Genomic DNA, 12707 nt, shown 5'->3' on the forward strand with positions numbered 1-12707 from the left:
TGTGTGATGAAGTATTCTTTGCCATCTAGTGGTCCTTGTTAGCAATCGCCAAACATTGCAGTGATGCAGCTGCAGTTTGTTTTGCTGTGCAGGAGATTCTCAGTGAAGTATCTCACCCTCAGTTTATACATGAGCGGTCACAACTGGACCTGGCAATGGGATTACATCATCTGAATCTGATGCATGGTCCCAACTGCAAATTCATTTCATTTTATTTCATTGTCAATTTTCCTGCACCATCCAGGGTCACGTGGGATATTGAATTTGATGATCAGCTATTATCAAAATGAATGGCGGAGCAGGCTCGAAGGGCCGAATGGTCACTCCTACTCCTATTTTCTATGTTTCCATGCTTCTACTTCCACACAGTTCCAGGAAAGAAGACTAAAATAGACTTCAGGACGGAGATTCTGCCCAGGGATACCAGGGTCAATTATAGCAATGCAGTTCAGCAAAAGGACCAGTAAGCCTCGCACAGACCAGGTACTAACTTGCTGTGTATGGTTCAGGTGTAGCCCATGTGTGCAGATGCTTCTGTTTTTTCCCCCTTCCAGGCTCCCAAGCCCTCAGCCTTCTCTCCACTAGACACAGAATATGAACTAAAGAGATAAGCAATTGTGAGAGGAATTATGAATCTCAAAGGAGCCATTGGGATGAAGGCTTGAATCCTTCTTCCCGGATTACTGTTTGAATGAACCATTTTAATGAGATTGCAGTGATTAGCATCAAAGTGAACAGGGAGTGCCATCAAACTGCAAACTGGATAATATCCACTTTAGAGTTATTTAATATTAATGAGAATGAGAAGATGTTAGTAAATGAAGTTTTATTCAAATATGTCAAAGGGATCAGTTCCATTTGGGAGGATTTTGTGCAGACTGATGATTTGAGATAATGAATCATGAGCACGGTGGCACAATGCATGGGTTTCCTCCGAGTGCTCCAGTTTCCCCCCACATTCCCAAGATGTGTGGGTTCAGCAGATGAAGCACTCTAATTGCACGGGGTTACAGAGTCGGGGGGGGGAGGGGTTGGGGGGGCCAACATGGGAGTCAGGGAGCGTATGACAGAATAGATGGGAAGCTGGCTACACCACCATAGGTGTTAAAGACTGTACAAACTGGTTTATTGCTGGGAACACTGATTTTGATCTTTTTCCTCAATGATTTAGGCCAGAAATCAGACAAGGGAAGATTGTTCCAAAACACAGAAACACAGTAAATAACCTGCAGAATGGACAAAAGAATTTCATTATAGAGAAGTGGGAGGTAGTGCATTTTTGGAGAAAGAATAAGGAGTCCTTATGCTGCTCGAATCATACGAGTCTGTGTTGGGTTGAGAGACACAGAGATCTTGGGGTACAGGTACACAAATCACCTAAAGTCACAACACAATAATATTAACACTATTGTTAATGCAATAAAAAAATCAAACCCAACACTGGGGTTCTTAGAAGTAAAATTGCCAAGCAAACAAGTTTGAAGATGGCATGGTGGCACAGTGGTTCACACTGCTGCCTCACAGTGCCAGGTATCCGGGTTCAATTCTGGTCTTGGTGGCTGTGTAAAGTTTGTATGTTCTCCCTGGGCAATATTTTGCAAGTGCGTCACGCCCGTTTTCAGGCACAAAGTGGTAGTAAAGTGGGGCATAAAGTGATGAGTGCATTTAGCCCCTGTTTTCACAACCGGCACCATTTTATTCGCACAGGATTTCTGGTATGGTCAGCCTCTCACTGAAAATGGGTGAGATATATTTGCATGTATTTAAATACATGCAAATCACCTTTTGAATGTGTTTAGCAAGATTGTTGCTCAATCGTGTAGGTTTGTCTGCCTTTACGATCTTGCCTGGAGAGGTTCTTGTTAGCGAGGAATAGACATGCTCCCCACGAACGGGGAGCAGTCGTCTTATCCTAGCCGGTGAAACCGGAGGCCATTGAGACCTCCCTGGGGAGGCCGAGGGCAAGAGGAGAGTGCCCCGTGGGCAGTGCCATCTGGGGGCAGCTTGGCAATGCCAGCCTGGCACCTGGGCAATGGCTATTGGACTGTGCTGGGGTGGGATCAATGGAGGAGGGGGCAGTGCGGTGGAGCTAATGGGGAGAGGGGGATCACTGCCACTCTGCAGTGATCAGAGGGGAGGGGGAGAGAGGGCCCCGTGCCACACTGCAGTGAGGGGGGGGAGGGAGGGAGAGATGGCCTGCTGCCACGCTGCAGTGATTGCTGGAGGGAGGCCAGCAGGTCTGCAATCAGTGGGGGGAGGGCAGGGGAACCGCGATTGCCAGGGGATGGGCAATGGGGCCATGATCACTGGGGGAGGAGGTCCACGATCTGTGTGATTGGGGAGGAGTTGGCAAGGGCTGCATCTTGGCAGTGGGCTGCTGTGATGGCTGGTTGCAGGGGTGGGGGGAGGGGGTAGCTGCTTCAAACTGTCTTCAGTAGCAGGGGCCTGACAACTTTCTCTTTGTCTGTCAGGCCCCTGCTACTGCATTAGAGATCTGCACATGCACACTACCTCCTTCTGCAGGTTTTCAGGTGCATTAAATCCCACTTCCATGACCAACCAGAACTTCAAAACAAAATGGTAAAATTTCGGTCCCTGTGTCTGTGTGGGTTTCCTCCGGGTGCTCCAGTTTCTTCCCACACTCCAAAGATATGCAGGTTAGGTGAATTAGCCATGGTAAATTGCCCCTTGGTGTCCAAAGATGTATAGGTGAAGTGAATTAGCCACAATAAATATGGGGAGTTATGGGGATAGGGTAGAGAAATGGGCCCGGATAAGATCATCTTTTGGAGACTTGGTGCAGACTTGATGGGCCAAATAGCCTCCTTCTGCACTGCATGGATTCTATGGTTTTAAGTTATGTTACACTTGTAATAAGGGTGGCACAGTGGTTAGCACTGCTGCTTCACAGTGCTCGGGACATGGGTTTGATTCCTGGCTTGGGTCCCGATCTGTGTGGAGTTTGCACGTTCCGTGTGGGTTTCCTCTGGGTGTTCTCATTTCCTCCCACATTCTGAAAGATATGCTCGTTAGGTACATTGACCCGAATGGGTGCCGGACTGTGGTGCCTAAGGGAATTTCACAGTAACTTCATTGCAGTGTTAATGTAAGCCTTCCTTGTGACTAATAAATAAACTTTACTTTAAACCCATGGTTAGACCACACTGTGTACATAGGTCTCTGTACAATGAGAAGATACATTGACGAAAATACAATCAAGATTCACAAGGATGCTTCTAGAAATTACAGCTTATATTTAATGGGAAAGATTGAACATGGTGGGGTTCTTTTCTCCAGAAAGGAGAAGCTAAAAGCTGACCTGATCAAGCTTTTCAAGATTATGTAAGGGTTTGGTCATATAGATGAGGGAGCTTCCAAAACTATAGGTCATAGAATCATAGAAACCCTACAGTGCAGAAAGAGGCCATCGAGCCCATCGAGTCTGCACCAACCACAATCCCACTCAGTCCCTACCCCCATATCCCTACACATTTACCTGCTAATCCCTCTAACCTACGCATCTCTGGACACTAAAGGGCAATTTTCGCATGGGCAATCAACCTAACCCGCACATCTTTGGACTGTGGGAGGAAACCAGAGCACCTGGAGGAAACCAACACAGACACGAGGAGAATGTGCAAACTCCACACAGACAGTAACCCAAGTTGGGAATCGAACCCAGGTCCCTGGAGCTATGAAGCGGCAGTGCTAACCACTGTGCTACCGTGCCGCCCATAAATGTAAGAAATGGAAAGAGATCATTTATTAAATGAAAAAAAGATATTCATGGGATAATGTAGAATTTTGCACCTGATATTGTTCCCGCAGATTGAAGAAATATGCACATAATCCTAGGTGAAGCCATACATGATTTACTCAATTACAAGGTGACTAGATACGATGACAAATGTAATGACTCAGGAAGCCTGAGTGGAAAGGAACATCGTTTATTACATAGCGCACTGTAAAACCACTACCATGGTGTACACACATTAGTCTCTGCCTGGGACAGAGGCCCAGTCCTGGGCCTTAAAAAAGATTCAAGTAATGAGTTCCAGCTGGGCAGGTTCAGTCCTGGGCCTCAAAAGGAGATGAATCAGTGATTCCCCATGAACCTCACAGCACATTAAAACAGTGGGGTAGAATTGCATCCAGACTTCACTTATTTTCAGGCAGTGCCCAGTGAGACGGGGAAGCCCATGAATGAAACCCACCCAGTCCAAGAACTGTTAACAACATGTTCCACTGCCCCAAAGAAAAAAGGTAACCAATTTAAATGAGGCATTATGGCCTCCTTGTGAAGGGCCATAACCAATCTGGAGCTATCTCAGAAGGACCTGTACTGGTGTACACTTTGTCCAGAGCGTAATGGTTTATGCATAATGTGACAAATTTCTGTACTTCAGGCATCAATGCGAAATCCAATTGATTCATATGATTCTTCTACTTAGGAAAAGAGGATCAGAAGACCTACTCGTAATATGCAGATGCCACACTGAACCATTACAATCCAGCAGCTCATATTCACTCTCATTCATACCAGAGTGTCCATCAACTCAGGTGGGGTTAAATCACCCTCAGGGCTCGGACATACCGCAGAGCAGTGCACTTCTTCCAAAAGGCAAGAACTGCAAATAGAATTACGCAGATTCTGATCTTACAGTGCTCATAACTGAGCCTTCAGCCGAAACTGAACACTGAGAGAACTGTGGCATTTCGTGAGTTTGGGAAGTTAATCAGACTTGTAAATGTGCAACTGTACCCTGAATTGATTCAGCCTTCATCTATTTGTTGCTGTCTTTCCATGACAAACACAACAGATAAGGAAGTTGTTGCTTAATTTGACTGGTTTAATCATGGGTGGAATTTTCCACTGGAGACTAAGTCTGGGGGTGGGCAGGATAATTGGTATGTTACCTGTTGGATAGCAAGGTAGGTTCTGGCACCAGATTGTACACTCAAGGTCCACTCTGTGATTGTCTCCCTTTGTGAACCTCTGATTCGTGTGACATTTAGCAGACTCGTGTTAATCACTGACTACTTGTGTCCTGTAAAGGAGATGTGTCAAGTCATATCCACATTAAGGTTTGATTCTTTAAACCTTGCAACACACCACAGAATTAGGTGTGTTCGTGTGTCCTGCAGGGTTAAGTCTAATGTATCATCAACACTGAGCTGTGCTCATTGTAAATGTGAAAGCACATGACCTGGAGCCACTGTGGTTTCTACAACCCTCTGTAGCAGCTGAAAGTTTCTCTGTCTGGTAGCAAGGACTGCACACTGTACAACTGTTGGATGTGCTTTGGTGTACCGCCTTTCATCTTGTGAGATGTAGTTTTGGGTACTGACCTTTCCAACCGTGATCCTTGAGGGTTAAAAGGCCTTCATGCCACACCAATGGCCTCCACATGTGAAACATGACTATCATCACTCTCCGCGGGTCCTGGCCCTTCCAAGTGCTCCACATCCAAGGAAATCTCTGTCTCCTCCATGTCTCCCTGTGGCATGTGATCTATCCAATGAAGTGTGCCAGGTTGTGCAGGCTGCAACAGATGATGCGGGACACTCTCTCTGGAAAATCATAGAATCACACAGCAGAGAAGAGGTTCTTCGGCCCATCGAGTCTACACCAACACACGAAAAATATCTGTCCTCCCACCTAATCCCACCTACTAGCACTTGGCCCATAACCTCAAATGTTATGATGTGCCAAGTGTTCATTCAGGTACTTTTTAAAGGATGTGAGGCAACCTGCCTCTATTACCCACCCAGGCAGCACATTCCAGACTGTGGAAAGAAGAGTTTTTCCTCACTTCCCTCTTGAACCTTCTGCCCTTCATCTTGAATCAATGTCCCCTTGTGATATGCAGATGTCACACTGAACCACTGCAATCCAACAACTCATATTCACTCTCATTCATACCTGAGTGTCCATCAATTCACCCTCAGGGCTCAGACACACTGCAGAGGAGTGCACTTCTTCCAAAAGGACCCTTCAACTAAGGAGAACAGCTGCTCCCTATCCACTCTATCCATGTCTCTCATATTCTTGTACATCTCTTCATCATTTTAAACATCTATCTTCATAATTTGACCATTTAAGATGTGGCATCATGCTTGTGCATTACCATCCATATCCCGTTCGCCCAACATCGATATATCTTTCCTGCAGTTCTCTCAATGCATTCTGTATCACTGAAGAATCACTTGCTCGCTTTTCTATTCTGACTCCCTTGAGACAGAGAAAAAGTTAATGGAGGTGATATTGGACCCGCTTTCACTGTGAGCGTAAACAGCAACGCAGAGCCAAAATATCACCAGAGTCAGAAAGTGAGATTCTTGCCAGTTTTTCTGGTTTTTCTCATCCCCCGCCAGTGATGTAACGAGGTTCCTGCTATTTTAAATACCATTTAATATCATGAGCTGAATTCCCCACGCTGTGTTCCCCCGAAATAAAGAATTCCTCCTTGTCACTGTGACATCACATCGGTGAGGTTTACATCAAACCTGAAGCAGTCAAGAGGAACCTGCTGGGGGCACAAAGGTAAGTATAGCTTCAGGGGTAGGGGAGTGCGGGGAAAGAGGGATAGTGCCTGAGGATGTTCCACCTATGTGTGAATGGGGGGATGTGCCAATGTTCGTGGGGGACAGTACCCCGTGTCTGTTGGTGGGGAAAGGGGTGAGCGGTGGGGGTGGAGGGGTGGAGTTTAGTTTCTATGCAGATGGGACTGCACTTGCCAATGTTACCAGCTCTATCATGCCCCAACCCGCCAGCATGACGGCAGCCCGAGATTCTCTGTGAACAGAATGCCAGAGAATCTAGAGAGAAAACTCAACTGTGAAGCTGGAGAACTACATGCTGGTTTTCTCACCCTGGCCCGCACTCTGTGCATAGCGAGGAAAATTTTACCTATCGTTCCACTAGTTTTTCCATTGTGGTTTTTCATAACCGCTCTAATTTTTAGTGATTAGTGTATGCTCCTTCACAGCTTCTCTTTTCTCCCCATCGAGAAAAGACTTCAACTTGCCTTTTCCAGATCCAAAGTAATTTTGACTCTGAGATATATGTCACAATGACATTGAGAGTGTAATATCTTCACATCGAGATAACCAGAAGGCATTCACATTCTGTTCGATTGTCATTTTTAGTCCCTGGATTAGATTATTCCCATTATTCATTGTTCCACACATAATCTAATCCAACTGTTCAAATCGTCTGCTGCCTCATGTTCACTCACCCTGAATGCTTCAGCAAGCAAGTTGTTCTGTGCATTGAACAGGAACTGATGAACAGGTCACATCTGTTCATGGCTTTTAAATACAGACAGGGAACATTTATGGAAGATCTTAATGGATTCAAATGACAATGTTAGCTTGTTCTCAACACAGTGAGTGGAATTTTCCAACACATTATGGTGTGTTCTGTGGCAGCAGAGGCGACCCGCCATTGACTGGCAGTGGGAGTTCCAGTCCTGCTGCTGCCAATGGGGTTTTCCAGTTGTTTGCACACTCCATCGCAGGGAGTCCAGGGCAGGTATGTCCAGTTGGCAGGACTGGAAAATCTTGCCAGCAGGAAGGGCCAGAAAATTTCAGCCAATGTTTTATCAAATATATAAGGCTATTTAACCATGGATTTTTATCACTTTCCAAGAACCTTCTCACTTATAACTTTAATAATAAAATTGAAGTGTTTAGAACAAGGAGCATGCATAGGCCATTCAGCCCCTCAAAGCCTGCTCCTCAACTTAATAAGATCATGGATGAGCTGACTGTAACGTCTAATCTACATCCCTCCCACCCCTGATAATCCATCACCCACTTGCTTATCAAGAAACTATCCATCTCTACCACAAAAATATTCAGACTCTGGGCACAATCTTACAAAAAAATTGCTAAGTGCCAAATGAACCAGAAAAGGGGAGAGTTTCAGACGCATTTTTTTGAAAATGCAATCTTATGACACTCTGTCACTTTTTTGGACAGAAGTCCAAGTGGGCAGCATGATGGTGCAGTGGTTAGCACTGCTGCCTCACAGCACCAGGGACCCAGGTTCTATTCTGGCCTCAGTCACTGTCTGTGCGGAGTTTGCACGTTCTCCCCATGTCTACGTGAGTTTCCTCCGGGTGCTCTGGTTTTCTCCCATAAAGATGTGCGGGTTAGGTGGATTGGCCATGCTAAATTGCCCCTTAGTGTCACAGGGACTAGCAGGATAAATAAATGGGGTTAAGGGTGGGATTGTTGTTGATGCAGACTCAATGGGCCGAATGGCCTCCTTCTGCACCATAGGGATTCTGTGAGTAAAGTACAATTCTCCTGGGAGGTGGCAAAGCCTAAGCTCACTCGTGAAGCCGCTTGCAGACTGATTGGGGCATCATTGCGCAGGCACCCTGATCTCCCACTGAACTGGGAGACCTCTAGCTTCCCCCCCCCTCCCTCACCATGGCATCATAGCATCAGTGTATCAGGACCCTCCCAATGGATCTGCTGTCATGACCCCTCTGCAGTCCACACTGCACATCCTCATGTTAGTCTCTCGCCCCCCCGCCACAACTCTGATCGTTCCCTGTGCTAGTCTCCCCTGCTGATTGCTCCCTGTGCCATTCTCTGACCCCCCTGCATATCTCCCACCACCAATCACCCCACAGCTGAGCTCTCCTGTTGCCTTCCCCATGACATAGCCCCATCCCCACTCAGGCCCCACCCCCTTGGCATTGCCCCAGCACAGTTATGATGCCTGGTGAGCACTGCCAGGGTGCCTAGTGTGCAGTTCCAGACTGGCACTGCACATTGGCACTGTCCGGCCATTCCCCAACCACCCGGATGCTTCAATGCTCACGCACAGTGAAGACATCACGTTTGCTCTCCACTGATGGAAGCCAGTTGTGATTGCCACCATTGTGAAGCTTGACCAGTGAGGAGGTAAGTGTAAATGAGCCTGGAAGATGCTGTCCGGGACTCATTAACGACATGTAAATCATGTCATTAGTATTTGGAGTCATAGAGTCATAAGGGTTTAAAGCACGAATACAGGCCCTCAGCCTAACTTATCCATGATGCCCCTTTTTTTAAAGTCCCTAAGCTAGAACAAATTGCCCGCATTTGGTCCATATCCCTCTAAACCCATCTTACTCATGTAACTGTCTAAACGCTTTTTAAAAGACAAAATTGTATCCGCCTCTACTACTACCTCTGACAGCTTGTTTCAGACAATCACCACCCTGTGTGTGAAAAAATTGCTCCTCTGGACACTTTTGTGTCTCTCACCTCTCACTTAAACCTATGCCCTCTAGTTTTAGACTCCCCTACCTTTGGAAAAAGAGGTTGACTATCTAACAGATCTATGCCCCTCATTATTTCATAGACCTCCATAAGATCACCCCTCAGCTTCCTACGCTCCAGAGAAAAAAGTCCTAGTCTATTCAGCCACTCTTTATAACTCAAACCATCAAGTCCAGGTAGCATCCTAGTAAATCCCTTCTACACTATTTCTAGCTTAATAATACACTTTCTATAATAGGGTGACCAGACGTGTACACAGTATTCTAAGTGTGGCCTTACCAATGTACAACTTCAACAAGAAGTCCCAACTCCTGTATTCAGTGCTCTGACCAATAAAACCAAGCATGCTGAATGGCTCCTTCACCACTCTGTTCACCTTCAAGGAGCTATGATCTCTTCATTCTGTAACTGTCTCCAGTGCCCTACCATTAACTGAGTAAGTCCTGCCCTGGTTCAATCGACTAAAATGCATCACCTTGCATTTATCTAAATTAAACTTCATCTACCATTCATCAGCCCACTGGCCCAATTGATCAAGATCCCGTTGCAATCTGAGATAATCATCTTCACTGTCCACTATGCCATCGATCTTGGTGTCATCTGTAAACTTACATACCATGCCTTCAAAATTCTCATTCAAATCATTAATATAAATAACAGTGGACCCAACATTGATCTCTGAAGCACACAGCTGGTCACAGGTCTGCAGTTTGAAAAACTACCCTCTACAACTACCCTCTGGCTTCTGTCTTCAAGCCAATTTTGTATCCATTGAGCTACCTCACCCTGGATCCCCTGAGATATGACCTTATGCAACAACCTACCATGCGGTTCCTTGTCAAAGGCCTTGCTAAAAATTTTATTTCGATTGACTTTGTGCCCTTTCTTGGTGTGAAGCCGGTTTTGCTGGTACGGTAATGCCGGGAAGACTGTGAGGCAAGGAACTGAGCATGAACCCAATTTTTCACTTCCCATGCAATCTTACAGCTTTCCACACTGGTCGATAGCAGTGAGCCGGTAAAATCGTGTCCAATGATTCCGCCACCTCTTCAGGAAGAGATCTGCAAAGTCACACGATCCTGAAAGAAAACATTTCTTTTTATCTCCATTTTAAATGGGCAACCCCTTCACACTGACCCCGAGTTCTAGATTCTCCCACAAGAGGAAACATCCTCTCCACATCCACCCTGTCAAAACCCATCAGGATCTTATATGTTTCAATCCAGTAAATGCTAAAAAAGTCAAGGAGATTGGTCAGACTATGCTGACTGACTGCTGTTTACTAGGTTATTGGTTTATAGATAATCTTCCAGTTGCCTCATCGAAATCAATTGTTAGTTACATGGAATTGAAGTAAGAATTATCAGTCAAAACATAATTTCTTCTGAAAGTTCTGTAGATATTTTAAATTTGAAAATAAATAATAGTTGTCCAGGCTTCAACACAGATTTTACAGGATGTTAAATTAAACGGTCAACATGTTGAAATAGTTGATGTAAAGATCTTATTGATCAATCTTTCAAATGATTCTATCAGTATATATAGGAATAGCCATTATTCAAATGAGTAATACAGAAATGATAATGATCAGTTATCTTTGTTTATTTAAGGCCTGTGTATTGTCTCTTTGGGCCAGGGTGCCTCCAAGGTGATATAACAATAGAATTCAATCAAACCTCTGTGACAGTTTCAGTAATTTGATTTCTGAGGCCAAGCAAGTCTGCAGTATTACAGGTAGAATACTAATTAACCACGCAACTGGCTCATTCATGGGGTTTGTTTGTGTAGTCACAGATTGTGTTTGAATATAGTTCTGCCACTGCAGATGGCCCACACTGGCTCATGGATGCCCAGCTTTAAGCTATTAGATCTTTTGTGATCATTTAACAGTTGACAGTGTCACACAACACAAAGGAGTGTGTCCCAAGTTTGAAAGTGGGATTTTTCCTTTTACAAGGACAACCACAATCTGTAATCTGACAGCTTGGCATATTCCTCACTCTACCATTACCATCAAGCCAGGGCACCATCCCTACTCAGTAAAGTCTGCAAAAGACCATGCCAAGAGCAGCACCTGGCATGTCTAAATTGAGGCACCAAAAGACACAAGGACTATGCATCAGTTGCTCTGTCATGTGCAAATACATGAACGACAAGTAGGTGGTTGAGGAGGAAGTCCTGTGGCGCAGTGGGTGGCACCACTGCCTCTGAGCCAGAAGCTCTGGGTTCACGTCTCACTCCAGGACTTGATGACCATTGACCGTGTGTTTAAAACTTGGCCAAACAGATTCATAATCAATAAATTGTTCCAATATGGCAGGCAGCAAGAGTGGGAAAGTCTCCTAGTCATCCATACTGCAGAAGATAGTGGGAGTCCATGACATAAGAAATAGGAAATCTCTTTAAACTGTGATCAGTGCTCCTTCCACTCACATTATCAGCCACTTCAGGTCTTGAACAGCAGGTTAGGTGTAAGGATTCGCATTCTAATCAGTAATCTCTAAACTGTCTGTGCTTTATATGCTCTGTCTGAGGCCAGAACTCTCCATTCACCTGACGAAGGGGCTAACCCCGAAAGCTTGTGAGTATATTATCAAATAAATAGGTTGGACTAAAACCTGGTGTTGTCAGACTTTTCACTGTGTTTACGCCAGTCCAACGCCGGCATACCCACATCATGATAAGAAATAGGAGCAGGAGTGGGCCATCTAGACCATCCAGCCTGCCCCACCATTCAATAAGATCAAGGCTGATCTGAAAGTGGTTCAATTCCACTTACCCGCCTGCTCCCCATAACCGTTAATTCCCTTATCGATCAGAAATCTATCTACCTGTAACTTAAACATATTCAACGAGGTAGCCTCCACCGCTTCAATGGGCAGAGAATTCCAGAGATTCACTACCCTCTGAGAGAAGAAGTTCCTCCTCAACTCTGTTCTAAACTGACCCCTCCCCCCTTATTTTGAGGCTGTGTCCTCGAGTTCGTTTCCTTTTTAAGTGGAAAGAATCTCTCGACCTCTACCCTATCTAGCCCCTTCATTATCTTATATGCCTCTATAAGATCACCCCTCAGCCTTCTAAACTCCAACGAGTACAGACCCAATCTACTCAAAGTGTTCTTATAAGCTAACCCCCTTATCTCCAGTATCAGCCTGGTGAACCTTCTCTGTACTCCCTCCAAGGCTAATATATCCTTTTGCAAATTACATTGCTGAGCATAATCATGGACTGATTCAGTCTGTGGTTGCCAATGCCATGTTAGCTGGAGGAGGAGGTCGAATAGGGGATTTCCTCGTGTTGATTCTTTCACCACCTGCCACTATAAAGATCAGCCACCAGATATGTCTTTCAGGATTCTTGTCAGTAATGTTGCGACGAACCACCCAGAGAGAGGGTGATGAATGGTCATTTACAGGAACTTTGCTTGC

At 45.3% G+C, this 12707-nt stretch overlaps 1 long non-coding RNA gene across 3 annotated transcripts in view; it reads right to left on the minus strand.

Annotated features, from left to right (window-relative positions):
• LOC145357506 (uncharacterized) overlaps positions 1–12707 on the minus strand; it is a 50391-nt gene that overhangs the window by 31167 nt on the left and 6517 nt on the right. Inside the window, exons 2-3 of one of the 3 annotated variants that reach the window (XR_013889299.1) lie at positions 10104–10358; positions 3932–5571 (exon numbers count right to left, since the gene is read on the minus strand). This is a non-coding gene — a long non-coding RNA (uncharacterized LOC145357506). Of the gene's footprint in view, positions 1–3931; positions 5572–10103; positions 10359–12707 lie in introns of those variants that run through there. The other 2 variants (XR_013889300.1, XR_013889298.1) reach the window with 2 other exon arrangements.

This window comes from Carcharhinus amblyrhynchos, chromosome 23 (assembly GCF_965287045.1).
Source record: "Carcharhinus amblyrhynchos chromosome 23, sCarAmb.v2.hapA, whole genome shotgun sequence".
Classification (NCBI taxonomy): domain Eukaryota; kingdom Metazoa; phylum Chordata; class Chondrichthyes; order Carcharhiniformes; family Carcharhinidae; genus Carcharhinus; species Carcharhinus amblyrhynchos.